This window comes from Mytilus edulis, chromosome 5, assembly GCF_963676685.1.
Source record: "Mytilus edulis chromosome 5, xbMytEdul2.2, whole genome shotgun sequence".
Lineage (NCBI taxonomy): Eukaryota > Metazoa > Mollusca > Bivalvia > Mytilida > Mytilidae > Mytilus > Mytilus edulis.
Window position 1 is genome coordinate 12,437,457 of NC_092348.1, and position 21,901 is coordinate 12,459,357.

General features: G+C 31.7%; 1 long non-coding RNA gene across 1 annotated transcript; it reads left to right on the forward strand.

The window, feature by feature from the left end:
• The first annotated feature begins 306 nt into the window (after positions 1-306).
• LOC139522990 (uncharacterized) lies at positions 307-15,445 on the forward strand. Its single transcript, XR_011664544.1, has 2 exons — positions 307-616; positions 14,801-15,445. It is a non-coding gene; the product is annotated as an uncharacterized lncRNA (long non-coding RNA).
• Positions 15,446-21,901: the final 6,456 nt, after the last annotated feature.

Sequence of the window (21,901 nt, forward strand, 5' to 3'; positions counted from 1 at the left end):
GATTTCAATTAAGTCAACATTAATCAAAATCCTTTGTAATTAAAACAGTTAGTTATATTTATCTGGAATGTGTAGTAAATGAGTGACACTATAAAACACTATAAATAACTTTCCTAAAACATGTAATTAAAATTATGGAAAGCTTACAATCCTTAAAAGCTGTCTGTTTTGATCAATTAGCGGTTTAGCCCAAACAACTACGACGTCTTTTTAGCGGTTAAGAGTGGAAAATAAAATAAAAATAAAATCGAAATTTCCAGTCCAACCGCTAGTTTCACTTTCAAAGAACTCCATTGACAGTGAAAGTGGAAGTTACAGAATGCTTTCCGAAATTTATATCTATGCTGTGTCAGTAACTAACTAACTAACTAATTTTATTCAGTATAAAATCCAGTAGAAAAGGATCATCGCTGAAACACATGAACACATATATAAAAACAAATACAAAACAAAACAACAATAAAACATAACAGTAAACAATTTTGACATATCACATATTGTATGTCATGTCCTAGATTTATAGCAGTAAGTTGATAGATTCAAGGTCATTAAGGAATGTTGTGTCAGTGAGAACAGTAATTTCAAAATAGTGGAGGAATAATACTACAACAGAATAGTAAGTCAAATATCTGATTATTATCCTTAAGATGACGGAGTCCGAGTAACATAGAAAAAATAATATCATAAACACAGTACATGTCTCACTGATCAGTGTAAAACAAAGACAAAAGGACAAAGATTTAAATGATTACATGTCCTGATCAAAACCCATGCTGAAAATTAATCACAGTCAAATCCGGTTTCAACTAATCCCTTAGGAAACAAGGGGCGGGGGGGGGGGGGGGTTATGTTTTTTTTTCTAAAAAAATATTCTGATCCCCAATTTGATGAAAACAAATATTCTGAATGCTAATATTCGTTACTTAGCAATGGAGGCAGACGTGTTTTCCAAAGCTCTTGGATTTATGTATCTAATTAACTAAAGTTCATAATTTAAAAAAAAAATGGATATGTATTACGTTGAACAGCTTGATTAATTTTAACAAATGACTAACATTAGAAGTGATTAATTATAATGGATATTTAATTAAATGATAAACAATGGATGATACAAAAATATACATTTCAAACTGTGAGTATTATGATATCACTGATTATACTGACAAAACATCATCTATTACAATAACTTTTGCAACTGCTGAAGTATTCCAGATACTAAGTCAAACTTTATTTAATAAAATAGAAAAATCTCTCTTTGAAAATCGTCACAAAAATGGATTAGTACATGAAACTAAATTTGAGAATAGAAAAGTGGTGCTTCATTTGCATGAATCTACAAAATTACTTCATATCCAGGGAGGAGGTTGCATTTTGTGGTTTGAAAACATATTCAAAAGTATTGGAAAAGAAATTCATGAAAAATTCAAAAACAATTCTCCCAATTTACAAAGGGATGATCAGGATGAATCTGAAACGGATCCAAAACAGATGTTGGAAAACACAGAAAGTCTCTTATCAGATACAATATTAAGTGATGTTATGTACACAAGTGCTATTGAAATGTCCTGTGGTTATGGAAAACGCAAATTTATGTCTACACCGCAAACAAATCGGTCAACATCTGGATTATGTCACCATGAAAACAGTGAATTAATCCAAAGTCTAATTACAAGAATCAATGACCTCACTGAACAATGTAACACTCTAGCAGATCAAGTAACAAATTTATCTGCATTAAGTTTACAGAACATTAAATCCACTAACACCATTGAAACACAAACAATGCTAGATATAAATGAATCAAATATAAACATCAGGATGAAACACCACATGGGGACACAAACGGAACCTGAATATACTAATCAACCAATTAGAATAATTAAAGAAAGTGTACTGAGTGTAGATAACCACACTCAAACTGAAACTTATACGGTTTCTACTAATTATTAATTAAAAAAATAAATAATTCAAAACAAGAGAGACATGTGCAGCCTAGACATGCTAGAGATGACCCGAAAGAAACCCTTATTATTGGTAGTTCGATCCTACAAAGGATACGGACTCGAGGACTCATGAAAAACACCGCCGTAAAGACAATTCGTGGGGCTAATACATCACACATTAGACGCGAACTAGAAAATATGGATTTAAAAGATTTTAAAACTTTTTTCATACAAGTAGGAGGCAATGATGCTAGCAACAAGCGTGATCCTGAACTCGTTGAATGTGAATTTGTTAATATGATCGACATAATTCGTAAAACAACTAGGAATGCTAAAATTATTTTAGCCGAATGTCCACCACGAAGAGATGCAAACGTAAAAATCGTTAACCACATAATTGGGAAAGTAGCCGAAAGTTATGATGAGGAATGCCTACAAACTGTCCAAAGCTTTATTAGAAAAAATTGTCATCTCAACAGCGAACAAATCTGGCGTGACGGAATTCACCTCATTGACAGAGGAACGGCAACACTTCTCAGACTATACGATACACTTGTCAAAGTCACCAAAGAAAAGTCGGACACAACATCTTTAAATCAAAACAACTCTCACGTTGGTGTTTGTTTTTTCTGTGGCGAAGAGGGACACAACTCTCGATTTTGACGCCATGAGACAAAAATACTGTGTTGGACCTGCTCAAAATATGGACATAAAATGAAAAACTGCTTGTATTCATCAAATTAGGACACTGGCAATGCATGTTATGCCGAAACTTTTCTTTTACAAGCAATGAACAAATTTGAATGTTTAAATAACATATGTACCTTGTGTGATAATATGGAATGTAAATGTAAAGGAATGGAAAATGATCAATACTATTCTTCCATAAGTGCAGAAAAAACTTTACACTTACAGAACACAACTTTAAAGAAAACCAGATCTTTAAATAATAACAGAAAAGAATCAATAAAAGCAAAAAAAATATCAAAATAATAAAAATAAAACTACAAAATGTTTAGAAGAAACATATTTTGGCCTTAAGAAAAATGGATTAAAAATTTCTCATTTAAACATAAGAGGGGTCCTATCTAAATTTGATGAGATGAAATTATTTATAAATAAAAAAAATAACACACATATTATGGGAATATGTGAAACATTTCTCACAAGTAACACAGAAGACAGTTTTATTAGTATTCAAGGATTTGAACTTGAACGCAAAGATCGATGTGAAACAAGTGAGAAAAAGGGAGGGGGTGTAGTTGCTTACGTTTCTAGCTCTTTAAAATACAAAAAAAAAGAACTAATTTAGAAATAAGTTCACTGGAAAGTATCTGGCTTCAGATCCATTTCAAAAACTCCAAATCCCTATTAATATGTTTTATCTACAGACCTCCTGATATGCCACAATCGTGGATTGATGAATTTCAATTCAATTCAATGTTTTATTAAAGTCTCATCTCTCAACAAGTACAATCAATCTTTATACAATAGTAACATTGTAAAATAACACTAAATAAAATGAGAGCCATTCTATACAGAATTATAAGAGACTATTAAAATGCATAGATAATAATAATAATACATAATATGAAATAAAATACTATGTACAATATATAAAATTTCTACGTCTTTTTAAAATTAAATGACAGGTTTTGGCACACACACGAATCATATTTACATCTGAGAATAAAAACACTAACTTTTGATTATCATCTAAAGTATTAAAATTATCATTAAAAGTTTCAGCAACATGATATAAATGGTTTCTAAAATCGTCATAAAGAGGACATCTTAATAAAACATGCGCTTCATCTTCAATAAAAACGTCACATATATGGCACACTCTATTTTCTAAAACAATATTTTCATATCTCCCTGTTTCAATTCTAAGGGGAGCAACACCACATCTAAATTTGGCGAAAGCACTTCTGTGACTGAAGGGTAAAGCTATTTTGCAGTATTCCTCTGGTTCAAAATTTTCCTTAAACAGTCTGTAAGTTCGTAGCTTATTGCCACCTCTACCCGATATAGATTTATCAGAATGCAAAACAGCATGCCAATTATCGACATGTTTTCTATGTAATTTTGACATAAAAAATTTTATAACATAGTTAGTGTCCATATTTTCAGGACACGATAAATGACTTAAATTTAGTTCACAGAAGGTTTTCTTTACTAAAAAACTTATGCTTAATACTCATACTATCAGCCCACTTGTGAACTCATGTTATTTAATCTACACCACAAACGAATAATACTTTTCCACTGCTTATCAAAAATAGGTGTTATACCTAAGTCTCCAGTAACTGCAGCATTTGGTGCATATTTTCCTACACCGAGAAAAAATCTACAAGCCCTATTATGAATGGAGTTAATACAAGAATATGATTTTACACCCCATATACCTGCTCCATATTCTATTATAGGACAAACCAAACTTTCATATAATTTTACAAATACATCGAAACAAACACCACCTAAAAGTTTACACTTGGCTATTACCAACCCTAAAGCCCTATTTCCTGAAGATGCAACGGCTTTTGCAGTAACATTATAGTCTAAATGCTCGTTTAAAACGAGACCAAGATAAGTATAATTACTAGAAAACTTAATAGTATGACCATTACAATTAAAAATTACATCAGATCTAGGTATAGATGGCGGTCTAAAATGTACAACGTTACTCTTGTTTGCATTAATTTTCATACAGTTGTCTTTACACCATGTAGATAAAGCATTTAACAGAAGTTGAAGCTCTTTTTCATCGTTTGCTATAATTACAACGTCATCAGCATATAATAAAATACACAGTTTTTCATCACCTATTTCTATTCCGCAGTCAAAGGACTTAAGAAATGTAACTAAATCATTAATATACAAGTTGAACAAAATGGGCGACAAGGGACATCCTTGTTTCAAGCCACAGTTAACATCAAACCAGTCTGTGAAATGACCGTTTATTCTTACAGAACATAAAACATTTGTATAAATTGACTTAATAGCAGAACAAAAAGTCTGTGCAACACCCATTTTATTTAATTTATACCACAAAATATCCCTTTGTATAGTGTCGTAAGCCTTTTTAAAATCAATAAAGGCGCAAAAGGTTGATTTACGAAGTTTTTTTCTTACATCAATCATATTAGTAAGACTAGACAATTGGTCAATTGTACTACGTTGTTGCCGGAAACCATTCTGATCGTCCGCCAGTACATTGTTATCATCTACCCAATGAGCTAATCTATCGCTCAGTATATTACAGTACAATTTGTAAGACACTGCTGCAAGGGCGATCCCTCTATAACAAAGGGGGTCTCTCGCGTCTGACATGTTAGATTTAGGAATAGGATTAATAATAATTCTATTCCATAAATCAGGAACATTACCATATCTAAAACAAATATCAAATAAATGGTATAGAAATAGAGCTGAACTTTGGTTAAGAAAAACCTCCCCCGGTAAGTTATCGATGCCAGCAGATTTACCCCTTTTTGTCTTTTCAATAACATGTACTGTTTCTTGATACGAAATGGGTTCCGTCAACAAAAATCATTAAAAGTACTCGCTTCATTTAAACTGGCACAAGAATCAGAAACCCTAATCGAACTGTTTTGCTGATTAAGCAATTCTGAATATTCAGATTTCCATTTGTCAAGAACATCTGTTAATTCAGAACTTACATTACCATCATCATCGATTACTTCCATAGGAATTACATGTTTACGACTTTCTGCAATACCTATTTTACCAATCTTTTTCCAAAACATATGCTGATTTTTGCTAGATTCAGAGAGTAATTGCTCCTGCATGTCATACCAATACTTTCTCTTACTTTTTTGAACCTCACTATCAAAATGTTTCCTCTTTTGTACATAGCTTTTAGATGATTTTGGTGCATGTTTTTACATTTATTCCATGCTTTTTCAGCATTACACATCTCATACCACAATTTACTCAAAGATTCATTCCACCAGGGTTTCTTATTCCGATATTTTTTATTTGATTGCTTACCACCAACAAAAATAGTCTTACTTGGTATTTTATCAGACATCTCTGATTCAACCGTTTTACAAAAATCATCATAAATGCCATTTACACAATTTTGTTGATGTTCAACAATCTTAAGGCTTTCTATTAATGAACATATATTTTGATAAACGTTATTGGTATTCATAAAATTTGCAGGAATGTTATTAAAATCAAATTTCTCAAACTTCGTAGAAAATGTCTCATCTTTATCATTTGTTGGTTGTACATTAGACATAAAAGCATTTAAATCTATACTCCATTTAATAAGTGAATGATCAGGTATTAGTTTTAACTCTACCCCGTTCACGTCGAAGCCTGCGGACGTGACCAGATCATTCGCTCGTATAACACAAAAATCTTTAAACAAGTTTAAATTATCATAAGGTACAATGCAATAATCAACCACTGAACAACCTTTCGTCGATACACATGTATAATCATTGTTTACAAAGTTTCTACCATTGAGTATACAACAATTAGCACTAATAAGGAAATCAATAAATGCATTACAGTATGAATTACACTTAAAATCAATGACATTTCTTTGACATAAATTGTCAACACCCTCAATATAATCACTTTCATTACCACATCTACTGTTAAAATCTCCGCAAATGAAAAACGGCCCTTTATTTTGATGTTCATAAACTTGTGTAGTTAAAGTGTCAAAGAAAGTATCTTTATCGATTTGACGTGTTGAATTTTCTGGAGGTAAATAACAAATGCAAATATTAAATTCAAATTCAGATGATTTTTCAATTAAGTTTATCCACAAAATACATTCAAATGAAGTGTCTAATATAGTAATATGGAATAAGTCATAAAAATACATTTTTATAAAAATACCTACACCACCAGAACCATTTTTTGCATTTCTATGTAACACTTTTCTATTTTGACCTATCCATTTATAACCATTAATAAATAATACATCATCTCCTTTCAAATGAGTTTCACCAATACATATAATATCTAAATCGAGTTTATTTATACAAGTAGAGCGAATAATACAATTATCAGAGCTAGTGTTTTTGTTCCAGTTATTTACATTCCAAAAACCTGCAGATAACTACCATCTACCTTTTCTCGACTGTTGATGGTGGTTTCTACTGCTGCGTCCGTTGTTCTGTTCCCGATGACTTGTTCTTGCGTTGTAGTTACTATGACCAGTGTTACTATGTAAGTTGGAAGTGTTACTTCTTGTTGAATTGTTCGTTCCACGTCGTGATGTATTTTGTTGTGTATGAGAAGTACCCCTACTCTCATGTTCGTTGCGGTTCTCGGAAGATCTTTTGCTATTAACAAAACGACTGGCAAAAACTTCCGCGCCTTTCATATTGATATGTGGATCAACAGACTTTAACACATCTACGATTGTCTGAAAGTGTTTACGTTCTATGCGTTGTTGAACAGTCTGATCTCTGTGTATAAAAACATCACTGTACTGACGACTGGATTTCAGTTTGTATTTAGCTGACATTACATCATTTACAACTGCTTTGGACTTGCACGAGACTATAACAACACCACTCGTATGCGTACTTCGGCTCTGTTTACGTTCACAGTTTATTGGGGTAATTTGCACTTTTAGACCTTCTCTGAACAAGGCGGAAACTTTTGATACGATATTTTCATTTGTACTTTCCGGAAGGTTCCTGATAACTAGATTGCAATCAATATTGCTGGTAGATTGATTGGTTATTTGGTTGGAAAAATCTTCAAGTTTTTTCTCTACCACTTGCAAGTCTTCATCAATATCTAGGCGCAAAGAATCTACAACGGCGTTGACTTCAGATCGGACTTTTTTAATTTCGGAATTGACACGCTTATCAATGATTTGATTAACCTTAACAGTTATTTTACGCTCTCTTTAGATTTCTTTCAAGATCATTAATGCGTGTATTCATATCGCCAAACATATTACGCATATCATGCGAAAGGGTACTGATCATTTGACTAAGAACGCGCACATCGGGAGATATACTTGAGTCCATATGTACTTCAGCTTCCGCAATTACATTACTAACACTACCGCTTACTGTTGCCTGGAGGTTTTTAGTGCGTTTTTGTTGTTTTGTAGTTTTTACAGAATCTGACTCACTTTCACTGTCACTGACTGTTGAAAGTTTTCTTTTTAACTTATTTGATTTGGACTGCGTATTGTCGAACAGATGTCCAAACATAGTTTCGTCAGCATTGTAAATTACATTATGGGCTTCTGTGATGGCACCAATTACACTCACCGAATCATCTAAGGTATTACCATCAATGACATCATTGCTTTTACTTTTGTCCTGAGTAGATTTATTCCTGGTATTACCATTACCGTTATTCTTTTTACCCATTTCAATGCAAAAGTTCAAAGTTCACAGTTCACAATTCAACTGAATAACAAATAGCCTTTGGGTATTCTAGGTTTGACTTTACTGGCCGGTTGGTAACGTTAGTGAGTTGTTTTCAGTTATGTCAATGCAAATTTTCAATAAACTTGTTATAATATAAGTCTTATAATATTGTGATAAACAACAAAAATCAACACTCACTGTAAAGAAGAACTATATTGGAAGCAAACCATCTATTCCAAAATTGCAAAAAACGTATAAATCCTTGTCAAAACTAAGTTTTTGTTTGAGCTTCAAAAACATCGACCATCTAAGTCAAGAGATTACACGGCTTCCTTGAATTTGAAAAGGAAATCGAGAAGGCAAATGAATTAGAACTAGAAATGATAATAATGGGCGATATCAATATCGATTTTACAGGGGGGTGCTTGAACAATAAATGGGAAAATCTTTTACTAACACAATCTATTGTACAATTAATTGATACTCCTACCCGTATCACATCAACATCAAGTACTATCATTGATCATGTTTATACTAACCACCCTGAAAATATAGTTGAAACATATGTCCCAAAAATAGCCCTTAGTGATCACTATCCAGTATGTATTACGAGAAAAATAAACCAAAAAGATATTCCAAGCTTACAGCATAAACAAATTAGGTATCGATGTTTTAAAAACTTTAATGAAAACAAGTTTTTGGAGGATTTAAATAAGACAAATTTTGCTCAAATTGAACAAATAAGTGATACTCAATCTGCCACTGACATGTGGTATAAACTATTTCTGTCAGTTGATAACAGGCACGCTCCTGTCAAAGTAAAAAGAATTAAACATATACGCCAACCAGATTGGCTTACAGATGAGATAAAAGACGCTCAAAAGAAAAGAAACTATTATCAAAGCAAGAGGGATTGGGAAAAATTCCGTTATTGGCGCAACAAATGTACTAAATTAATAGAAAAATCTGAAGAGTCCTTTTTCAAGCAAGTAATAGAAAATAACAAAAAACCTAAAGAAATTTGGGCTTTACTCAAAGATTTAAAACTCAAAACCCAAAATTAAATTCCATCTACCATGAATTTTGACAATAAAGAGTATGATAATGTGCAAGATATAGTAAATCATTTCAACACTCACTTTACAACAATAGGTGATAAATATGTAACTAATAGCACGCAATATCAAACAAATAAATTAAATGATTATGTTCAAGATAAAATACCCGCTGGTGTTAGATTTACGATTCCGTTTATTAAACTAGACGAAACAACGAAATTACTTTCTAAACTAGAAACATCAAAAGCAACTGGACTTGATGAAGTTGGTCCGTTTATCATTAAACTGTCATCGAAAGCTTTAGCCCCAAGTATAACGTATTTAATAAAGTTAAGTATACCAGAGGGTGTTTTCCCAAAAAATCTTAAATTAGCAAAAGTAACTCCAATATTTAAAAATGGTGATAAACATATGCCAGAAAACTACAGACCTATATCAATACTTCCTACATTATCAAAAATATTTGAAAAACATGTCGCAAAACATTTTTATCTATATCTGTCAAAATATAAAGTATTACATGAGGCACAATCTGGATTTCGATCTAACCACTCATGTCAGACAGCCCTTACCAAATTAATTGACACCTGGCTCAAATGTATTGATAATGGTAATGCTGTAAATGTTGTAGGAACAGTCTTTCTAGATTTAAAAAAGGCCTTTGATCTCGTTAATCACACCATTCTCTGCCATAAATTACATTTATACAAAGTATCTTATCATTCAATAAAATGGTTCGAGTCGTACCTGTCTAATAGAAAACAAAAAGTGTGCTCTGGTAATACAGCCTCAGAATCTAAATGTATCAAATATGGGGTTCCCCAAGGGTCCATCTTAGGTCCCCTTTTGTTTGTCTTATTCATAAATGACATGACTTTAGAAGCCACTCATACAGCCATTGATATGTATGCTGATGATACAACACTTCATACATATGGAACAAATAAGGAAGAGATAGAAAGGAAACTAAATTACGATGCCAACACCATAAATAATTGGTGTCTGAACAATAGGATGGTTATAAATCCCTTAAAAACTATTTCTATGTTGATTGGAACAAATAAGAAACGGACTTTGCTAGGAAATGATATGAATATATGTATACAAAATAGCCCAATCACACCCGTCGAAATACAGAAACTTTTGGGTGTATATATTGACAAAAATTTGGACTGGAAATTTCAAATTGACTATGTATGTAAAAACTTAAGTTCTCGTATCGCACTGCTATCTAGAATTAAGAAATTTTTGGATATAAGTAGTAGAAAGCTGTTTTATAATGCTTATATTCTGCCTATATTTGATTTTTGTTGCTCAATATGGGGAAATTGCTATGAGGATGGATATAAACAAATTCTTAAAATGCAGAAAAGAGCTGCAAGGATTATACTTGATGCACCAATACTAACACCTAGTATAAATTTATTTAAAGAGCTAAAGTGGTTGAATTTCAAATCTTGAATTTCATATCATAAACTTATTCTTGTTCATAAAATTCTAAACAAAAAGCACCTGATTACTTAAAAGAACTCTGTTGTCCAATTGTTAACCTACATGGTAGAAATCTAAGGTCATCTGCAAATAATAATTTAGCTGTTGTACGACCGAACACAAATCCAATGAAGAAATCTTTTGCATATAGCTCATCTATACTTTGGAATAAACTACCAAATGAAATAAAATGTTGTGAATACCTGGACACTTTTAAACAAAAATGTGTTGATTTCTTGTCTATAAATGATTTATAACAACTTACTCAAATATTCTAATGATTTGAATGTTATGTATATATATCAATGAATTTATTTTTCTTTTGTTCTACAGACAGTTTATAGTTAGTATGAATAGTGCATTTACATAATATGTTAGAAACTGTAAGCTTTGTAATATTTGTACTGTTTGTTCTTTGTGAGGGCCTCAAGGTAGATTAACGAAAGCTAATTGAGTCACCCTCTGTAAATAAAGTCATTACTTTCTTACTTACTTATTTACTTAATTCTCCCATACCTTATGTATAGTGTTAACTTTGAAAAAATAATCTGATTGATCACGTTCAAAAACTAAAAAAAAATCTGACTAAGAAAGAAAAACCATAACCCTCCGCCGCCGCCCCTTGAAGTTAAATGGTTGCTCCCTTAGGGGCAATACCATTTCCCTTATGAAGATTTTTACGGCAGATTTACCAGGATAAGCCCGATTGCTACTTCCGGTAAAGACTCATTCGCTTCATTTGATCAGCTGCCGGTGTTATATGATATCTATCCTCCACAAGCCAGTTTTATCCCAGAGCGGGGTAGGAACCTCTACTTTACACTTCTTCTATCCCCTGCTTTAACTATAATATATATAGTTATACCGACTCTTCAAAATTCAAGAGTCTATCCTAAATTGAGGTAAATTGTACAGTTTCGAATCCTAAAATCACTGAAGAGACATTAATTGTCGAAATCCGAATATGGAGTACCCATTTTTGCACCTCAAGTTTGCGGTATACCTAATTAGATAACAAGTACAATAAGTTTATAGAATATGTACAATATATTATAGATAGAATACGTAGAAGAGGTTATATAATATGTACAAAAGGTTATAGAAAATGTAAAATTGGATATATGGTATGAACAAGGGTTACAGAAAATATACAATAGGTTATAGAAAATGTATAATAGGTTATGAAAAATGAACAATCAGCTATAAAAAATGGGTAATATGTTATAGAAAATGTACAATAGGTTATAGAAAATAAACAATTGGATATAAAAAAATGTACAATAGGTTATAGAAAATGAACAATAGGTAATAGAAAAAGAACAAAAGGTTATGAAAAATGAACAATTGGATATAAAAAATGTACAATAGGTTATAGAAAATGAACAAAAAGTTATAGAAAATGAATAAAAGGTTATAGAAAATGTACAATAGGTTATGAAAAATGAACAATTGGATATACAAAATGTACAATAGGTTATAGAAAATGTACAATAGGTAATAGAAAATGAACAAAAGGTTATAAAAAATGAACAAAAGGTTATAGAAAATGTATAATAGGTTAAAAAAAAAATGAACAATAGGTTATAAAAAAGGAACAATATATTATAGAAAATGTAAAATAGGTTAAAAAAAATGAACAATAGGTTATAGAAAATGAACAATATTTTATAGAAAATATAAAATAGGTTATATGGGGACGAAGTCCCCTATTACAGTAGAAAATTCAATAAAAAAAAAAAATAATCTAAAAATCGGGAAAATTTCCCGAATTTTTCATTGTACTAATGAACTCAAAATCGTTCAAATTTTTTTGTCGCGTTTTTGAATTTCCGGATCTGCGCAGAAATCTTCTTCCGTTTCCGGTCTTGTTTACATGAGACTTTTAATAAAATGTATATTTATCAGTCTAAGAAAGGAACTAATACTAATTCATTTAAAAAAATGTTTGTTATTAAAAAAACGTTACCTAATGACAGCGTTTCTTTGTTTACATTGAATATGACGTCATAACTTTAATAACGTCACAATTAAAATCCCTAATAACAGAACCAAAATCGGAAACGTTACGGTATTTCCGTTTCTCTTTTTAACATTGTTGATTTAAAAAAAAACAATCATAGACTTCGTCCCCATTCACAGGTAATGCCTGCCTCATATTAGAAAATGTACAATGTGTTATAGAAAATAAAAATGTACAATGTGTTATAGAAAATGAACAAAAGGATATAGAAAATGAACAATATGTTATAGAAAATGTATAATAGGTTATAGAAAATGTACAAAATGTTATAGAAAATGAACAATATGTTATAGAAAATAGAAAATAGGTTATAGAAAATGTACAATTGGATATATGGTATGCATAATAGGTTATAGAAAATGTACAAAAGGTTATGGAAAATTAACAATCAGCTATAAAAAATGTACAATTTGTTAAAGAAAATGTACAATAGGTTATAGAAAATGTACAATAGGTTATAGAAAATGAAAATTATGTTATAGAAAATGAACAAAAGGTTATTGAAAATGTACAATAGGTTATAATAAATGAACAAAATGTTATAGAAAATGAACAATTGGATATAAAATATGTACAATAGGTAATAGAAAATGAACAAAAAGGTATGAAAAATGAACAATTGGATATTAAAAATGTACAATAGGTTATAGAAAATGTACAATAGGTAATAGAAAATGAACAAAAGGTTATAGAAAATGTACAATAGGTTATAAAAAATGAACAATTGGATATAAAAAATGTACAATAGGTTATAGAAAATGTACAATAGGTAATAGAAAATGAACAAAAGGTTATAGAAAATGAACAAAAGGTTATAGAAAATGTATAATAGGTTATAAAAAATGAACAATAGGTTATAGAAAAGGAACAATATGTTATAGAAAATGTAAAATAGGTTATAAAATGAACAATAGGTTATAGAAAATGAACAATATGTTATAGAAAATGTACAATGTGTTATAGAAAATAAAAATGTACAATCTGTTATAGAAAATGAACAAAAGGATATAGAAAATAAACAATGTGTTATAGAAAATGTATAATAGGTTATAGAAAATGTACAAAAGGTTATAGAAAATGAACAATATGTTATAGAAAATAGAAACTAGGTTATAGAAAATGTACAATTGGTTATATGGTATGCATAATAGGTTATAGAAAATGTACAATAGGTTATGGAAAATGAACATTAAGCTATAAAAAATGTACAATATGTTAAAGAAAATGTACAATAGGTTTTAGAAAATGTACAATAGGTTATAGAAAATGAAAATTATGTATTAGAAAATGAACAAAACTTTATTGAAAATGTACAATAGGTTATAATTAATGAACAAAAGGTTATAAAAAATGTACAATTGGATATATGGTATGTACAATAGGTTATAAAAAATATACGATAGGTTTTAGAAAATGTACAATAGGTTATGAAAAAAGAACAATTAGCTATAAAAAATGTACAATATGTTATAGAAAATGTGCAATATGTTATAGAAAATGTACAATAGGTTATAGAAAATGAAAATTATGTTATAGAAAATGAACAAAAGGTAATCGAAAATGTACAATAGGTTATAATAAGTGAACAAAAGGTTATAAAAAATGTACAATTGGATATATTTTACATGAAACTAATCGTAGGCAGGTTTACTATACGCGACGTTTGGTGTGAGCATGTCCTAAGTTTCAAATCAATTAAAATGCGTCAGTGAGCTACATTTAAAGTTGCAACTCGCTCTAACATGAATTAAGAGGGTTTATCTTTTCTGACTTAACTGTTTTGATGTATTTCCTAAAATAAATGCATTTTGATAACATCCCCATTTGATGATGTTTCTCCATGCAATTTTTATATATGTATAAATAGATATAGTATCGATTTGTATATATGTTTCACTTTGCATATTTCAGTTTAAATGGTTAAGCCAATCAATATAGCAAATTCCAGCTCTCACAATGTATATGTGCAAGTAACTAGTGACATACCATACAAGACGGCAAAAGGGGTTGAGATTGGTGGAAATGCTGTTATGCTTGGAGGAGCAAACCTTCGTGTAAATAATGAAAAAGAATGGGAATTACCTGATAAAACGGGTTATACTTACGTGAATAGATATTCATACATGCAATTTTTTCCCGACGCTAAAAAAAAAATATGTTATGTTACTATCAAATTGAATCATAATGACAATCTGTGTATATGCGCAAACCATCCGCTGAAACTCGATCATTGAATAATTATAACCCAGGACTGCTATGTGCGCAATGCAAAAAAAGGTCAAATATGGGAAGACGTAAATGGCGAAAACCACGATCCAGCAAATCGAGGTAACCTTAAAGACCTACCAAAGAATTTACATTCTACTGTTGTTGGTGTAATCGGCGCCGGACGACTACCAAATAAAAGCTGTTCTGTTTTATAGGCCACCAAGAATTGAACTAGAAGACCCACATTATAATACCCAATGGGAATACAATTTGCTTTCACGATTACGAAATATCATGTATCTATTAAACTATGTGTATATTATATTATTAAACAGTATGATACAATAAGGCCGTGTTCACATTGAGCTAAACTGTGTGTGGTGTACTTTAGTGTACTCAACCCTTAAACTAACCTTTATTTCGTTCCCATTGATACAAAAATCAATGATTACATGTAGTTTAAAACAGGTTTTGACTACATGCAGTCAATAGTCTATGTAGGTTTTTTTTGGGATTATTTGTACACAAAACTAATTTATTAAGAACGTGAGTTTAACAATATTATGTATATTTAAAGGGGCATTAGCTTCGAGATATAAGCTTTTAGCACCCAGTTTGGTTAAATTTAGTCAAAATAAGATAAGAATTATCCCTGAATTGAATGATTCGTTTGCAAGTGAATAATTCGACCCAATTTAACTCCTTAACCAGAAATTAGTTACGCATGAATTATACGCATGAATTATGCGTGTTCAGTTATTAAAAGAAAAAGAATGTCAACATTGAAAGTGAAACAATGGTAAACCATTTGATTGACTGATCGATCCACAAAAACTCATTCTTACACAGGTTAAAACGAAGGCTAACGTATATTTTAACCTATCTTATAGAATCAAACATTTTTTCTTTTTATATATAGACCTAGAAAAAGCCAATTGCACGAGTTCGCCATCTATTTATATTAGGGATGTCAACTCGGTGAAGATTTACTAATCGAGTACTCGTGAGATTTACTCGTGGAAAAAATTTCTACAAAACGGAAATACAAAATTAAATTCTCCTTTTACGTATTGTGGGTCGTTGTCTTATGGACTTAAAACCCTCAACATTATTACCTTGGGCTAGATAATAGTCCTAGGAATTGTATACCATAATTAAGTTCATTTACTACATGTACTAATCATGTAGACTGACAATAATCTAATTAATTGATAAAAAAAATATCTATAGAAAAATGTTTACTCAAACAGAGTATTTGTGAATCGTAAAAAAACACATTAAATGATCAACAAAGGGTAAGTAAGTAAGTACGTAAGTAAAACTTTATTTAGATTCGCTATATTGACAAACATACTACAACATAAGCTCTAATGAGCTTTTTACCGAATATAAAAACATATGCAATAACAAATAAAACAAGGCATGCACCATGCAAATAAATTGTAATAAAACAGCACCACTTTTAACTCTAGCATATACATGTATCTTGCTAATACTAAAAACATATATATGAAGCACTAAAACATGAATAAATTTTTTTTAAATTTGCAGCTAAAAATTTTCAGTAAATAATTTAAAGTAAAAACTTCAACTCTTGTAATTATTAAAACGTAAAAACAAAATTTCAATTGCAATGCAAGCTGTTTGCAGCATAAATAATGTATCACAAATTACCTGCAGGCAGAGCAAAACCAGTCCGTTGCACTCCAGGACTGAACAAGACTTCTAAAATGTGTGAAGCTGTTAACAGTTCTGAAATGGTTTGGTAAACTATTCCATTAAGAAGCAGCAGCAAAGCTAAACGATTTCTTTCCATATGAGGTAGATCTTACCTGTGGTATTTCCAAAATGTTACAGTATCTAAAAGAATATTCAGTGTGTTTAATGTGAAGTAAATTTTGTAAACATAAAGTAGTCAAATTATTTAAAATTGTATAAGTCTCAAGTCCCATTGTCCTGATGCGTCTCACTTGTAGGGTTGGTGTTCTCAAAAAGAGTTTCAGAGGATGATAAATAGTCGTCACATACGAATCTTAATGTAAGATTATTCAATCTGGTTAAAAATGATACAATTCTCTTGAGAACATTCAGCTGTTGTGATGCCTTTCTACACAAGTTACTTATATGTGCATCAAATTTTAGTTGGTAATCAATATCAATTCCAAGTAACTTGACAGTTTTTTCACATGATAAAATATTTTGCTGAATTTGGATAGGCGGAATTTTTGCAAAGGTTCTTTTCCCTTCAGCAATAATTTGAAATTTATCAGGATTTGCCTGCATCTTATTTTCTTTGAACCAATCAATCAGCAGAGACTCTAATATAGATATAAGATGGTCATAATTAGGACTGCTAAAAGACAGTATTGTCGTCAGCATAATTGTATAAGGTACTATGTTTTACCAAAATAAAAAAAAGATATCATTTATAAAGACATTAAACAAAAGAATATAGAACCTTGGGGTACCCCCTCCTTTTGGATGATAGCCCAGATACTCAGAACACTGTTGACCTTAATTTGCTGTTTTCTGTCAGATAGATATGATTTTAACAAATATACAGAATGTGGAGGAACACCATATGCGCTAATGTATCAAATAAAATATCAGGTAAGTATTCGATACTTGGTACTACCTGAAGCGATACTCCTTTTGTATTCGATACTCGGTACTACCCAGATATACTCTAGTACTCGTTGACATCCCTAATTTATATTAATATTTATGTTTATATCGGGTTATATAACTGTCGGCAGTCTTCGGAGGTCACCTCTATAGTTAATTAAATGGCGTCTTGATTTAAATACACACAAAATGCTGACACATATTATAGAGCCCATGCATTGTATTGCTTCTTATAAGATACCAATCATTCATTTTCGTGGAACGTTTTTTTTTATTGCTTTATATTTTGTTTTCAAAAACATACAGGCACTTTTTTTAAAACTCAACGTTGAAACCCACAGTCCTCCTTTATCAATGGAATCAAATGATTTGTTTCACTTCCTTCCGGAAACAAATATATGTTTTTCTTAACAAGATATTTGAATCCAAACAATTTATCAACCCCCGCCCCCACTCCCCTCCAAAAAAAATAAAAAAATAAAACAAATGATTTTCTAAAAAAAGTATGAATTTGTCTGTACGTTATTGATACACACTTTTACAGAGAATTTGTAATTTAATTTTATGTAAAGTACAAGTAAATTACCTGTACATGTTGTTTACGGGTAATCAAAACCGATGTTCAAAAGAGAATGTGAAACCAGGGTTCATTACATGAAACTAATTGTTAACAGTTTTACCGTATGCAAAGTTCGCTGTGAACACGGCCTAATAGACATTTTCAGAAACTAGCGATAACAGTTGACGAAAAACAAGGGATCCTCTTAAAATAAAAAAAATAAGCCTTTATATGCATAGTAAAATTAAAAGATATGTTTTTATCATGTAAATAAGTCTTTTCGACGACACTCAAATGCAGAAAAGTATGGTCACAATAGATGTGAATTGCCACGAAGTCTCCATAACTCTGTGGGTTTTTTTTTGTTTTTTTTTTTAATTATCCGATGATGTGACCAACCTCTACTCTATAGTGTTTAATATGTCTGTTTAATTCTCTACACCTCCTCTGCATATTCTGGGGTTTGTCTTATATGTAAGGTGTCAATAATGGAATTCTATACGGATATACTTTGTCGCCTAGCAAAAACAGCTCAGTCGGGAAAGGTAATTCTTGTCCTATATTTCTCATCAACATATATTGCTGATGCTGAAGAAATCCACACCCAACATAACATATCATGTCTTCGTTCAATATTACAACTTGAGTGTAAATGCAGTGACAATGTCTGTGTTCTGAGAAATACTGTTCCTGTGGTTCCGTTATCGGCCACAAACTTTACGTCGATAGCCTGACTGCAAACGGAAGTTTTGTCGATTAATATATTGATATAGGATCGTGTCGAATACACATTTTTGGATAAGCGCTGATTATCAAAACAAACTGATACATTATTACGAATCCATTTGTTTAATCTGCATCAAACACGATTAGTTTTCGCACTATTTTCAATGTATGATGTTGAAAATATATCATCAGCAATAGTCCATTTGCCAATTACCGATTTGATTCTGTTATTACACACTTTTTAAACAAATTTCTTCCCTTTGTCAATCGTAGACTGGTTCCATATCAGACAAAATTGGCTTTTGCCAATGCAAAGCATGATGAATTGAAAATGATATATCGGCGGTTTAACTAATTTTTCATAAAAAATAATTTCTGATGTCAAAAGTATTTAGATTAACAACAACTTAATGTAATTAAAAGTTTTGGAAACCTTAAAGATTACTCACATTACACACAAGTAAATTTGCTCGTTCTGCTAGCTCTCCATTATAAATGAAAATAAATGTCCCCTATAAGGGAGACAACTGAAAGAGGGCTCTCTAATTTTAGGGTCAAATACGGGAATTGGCAAATAGCCTATTGATTTACATATTATAAGAATAAGATGTAAAAAGATCAACTCATTTTCTGTACAGTGAAGAAAGAAAAAAACAGAAGAAAAAAACGGATAAAAAAAACCCCAAAAACCCAGCGATCTCTGATCGACTAAAAAGGAATCAAATATGAAGGCGAAGCATAATTTCCATGGTGTGAAGGCCGAACACAGTATCAACATTTTCAGGACTTGGATCAGGCGCACAAAACATGCGACGGGGTTTTACTAATCTAATTAGATACAAAAAAAACTCCCTTATTCATGGTTTTAGACGAAAGGAGTAGTTCCGGTAAGGGCCGATTTTGGCCTCGATTTTGAAGTTCATCTGACGGATGATTTTAGACACTTTTTAAAACACCTAAGTGTCTATTTCAGTTGATTCAATACGTTAATGTGAAAGCTTTTAACTGATTTACATTTACTCATTAACACGCTCCGATTCTAGCTTAAGTAAGAAAAATCTATCAAATATGCCAAAAATGTCACTATTCAGATGGTTTTTGTCAAAAATGATAGTGGCCGTATCCTTGTTCATCCACAACCTTTATATATATTATGTTTATCATAAATTACTACTTGCATTTCAATATTAAGAATGAAAACGAATGAGGCCACTTTCATTTAAGACGGAAACCGTCTAAAATTTAACTAAAATACTTAAGCCTCGGTCAGAGTTTTGAAAATGCTCAAATTTTTCCACCGGACAGAACGGACGTCGACGGATAAACGTACGCTTAACGGGCATGCAACAGATATGGACTGACGTCTAACGGATAAGAAAGGACGTCTAACGGACATGAACGGATTGAAAAAAGTTATCCGTTAGCTCGTTAGGCGTCGTTCGAGCTATCCGGTAAGGTATGACCTTATCCGGTTATGACCTTACCGGATAGCTCGAACGACGCCTAACGAGCGTACGTTTTATCCGTTGACGTCCGTTCTGTCCGGTGGAAAATTTTGAACGGACGTCCAACGGATAAAATGTCCGTTTAACGTCCATTAGGCGTCTGTTTTGTACGGTACTCGTCCGTTTCGTTTCCGTTTTGTATCCGTTACGTGTCCGTTAATTATACATCCGTTGGAGGTCTGGAAGATAAATTCACCAACGGACGTTTCACGGATAAAACGGATGAGAAACGGACTTCTACCGGACGTATAACGGATAAAACGGATGATGAACGGGTCTGAAACGGATAAATGCCAATTGAAAATTTCGCGTCTGAAATGCCAATTATTGGTATGTCAGATTTCTTAAGGTTCATGAATTCTTATTATTCATAATCAATCTTAGAGTATAGGCACGTCTTCACAATCACGCAGTTCTTATTCAGGCCAGACACTGCCCTTTGGCGGATTTTTTGAAGAACAAACCAAAACCAGTTACACAGAAACATTTTGAATATTTATGCGATTTACATGTATTATTATTGTCGCTTTTGATTTTTCCGTAAATCTTGTTCATCCGTTTTATCCGGTACGCTTCCGTTAGGTGTCCGTTTTATGCGGTACTCGTCCGTTGGATGTACGTTCGACATCCGTTCTGTCCGGTACGTTTCCGCTTCTCGTACGTTGCACATCCGGTGTGTGTCCGTTATGCATCCGTTACACGTCCGTTTTATTCGTTCAGTACACCAACGGACTCCCAACGGATAACAATTTTGTCAACGGACAACTTTTATTTTCATCCGTTAGGCGTCCGTTCGTGCTATCCGGTAAGGTGTGACAGAGGCTAAAAATTGTGAAGATTTCAGTAATTTAGCATGACTTAATGATGCTAGTACCCGATATATGTGCATTGTATTGTAAAAAAACTGCCCATATTTATGTAGCAGAAGCATTTTAAATTTCAATGAATAACTAAAAGTATAAATTTTAACAATTTTGTAAAACTGCTATATTTTGGGGCCAAAAAGGGGCCTTACTGCAGAATAAGAATCATTTGTACGAAAAAAATTTAAAAGATTATAAAACCGGCAAAGATTTGTCAAGGAAAAAAACACCAGCGAAACAATTTCTGACCCGTTGACAACAAAATGAGATATAGCAATGACAGTGTAACGTATAAAACCAACGATACTTGATCAACACGGACCCCATTAAATCTATTGCTTTGCAATTCCCGTTTTTTTTTGCAAGAAACTCAGGGGTCATTTTTGAGAACAGGGGAATGACTCTACGATAAAAAGAACAACGTCTGTTGTTTTTTCGGAACACGGGCATTTATATTGGACAATCAGTTCGTGGGGACGACCATATAATAAAATGAGGGGAAAAATAAGTCATTGGACTCCCAACT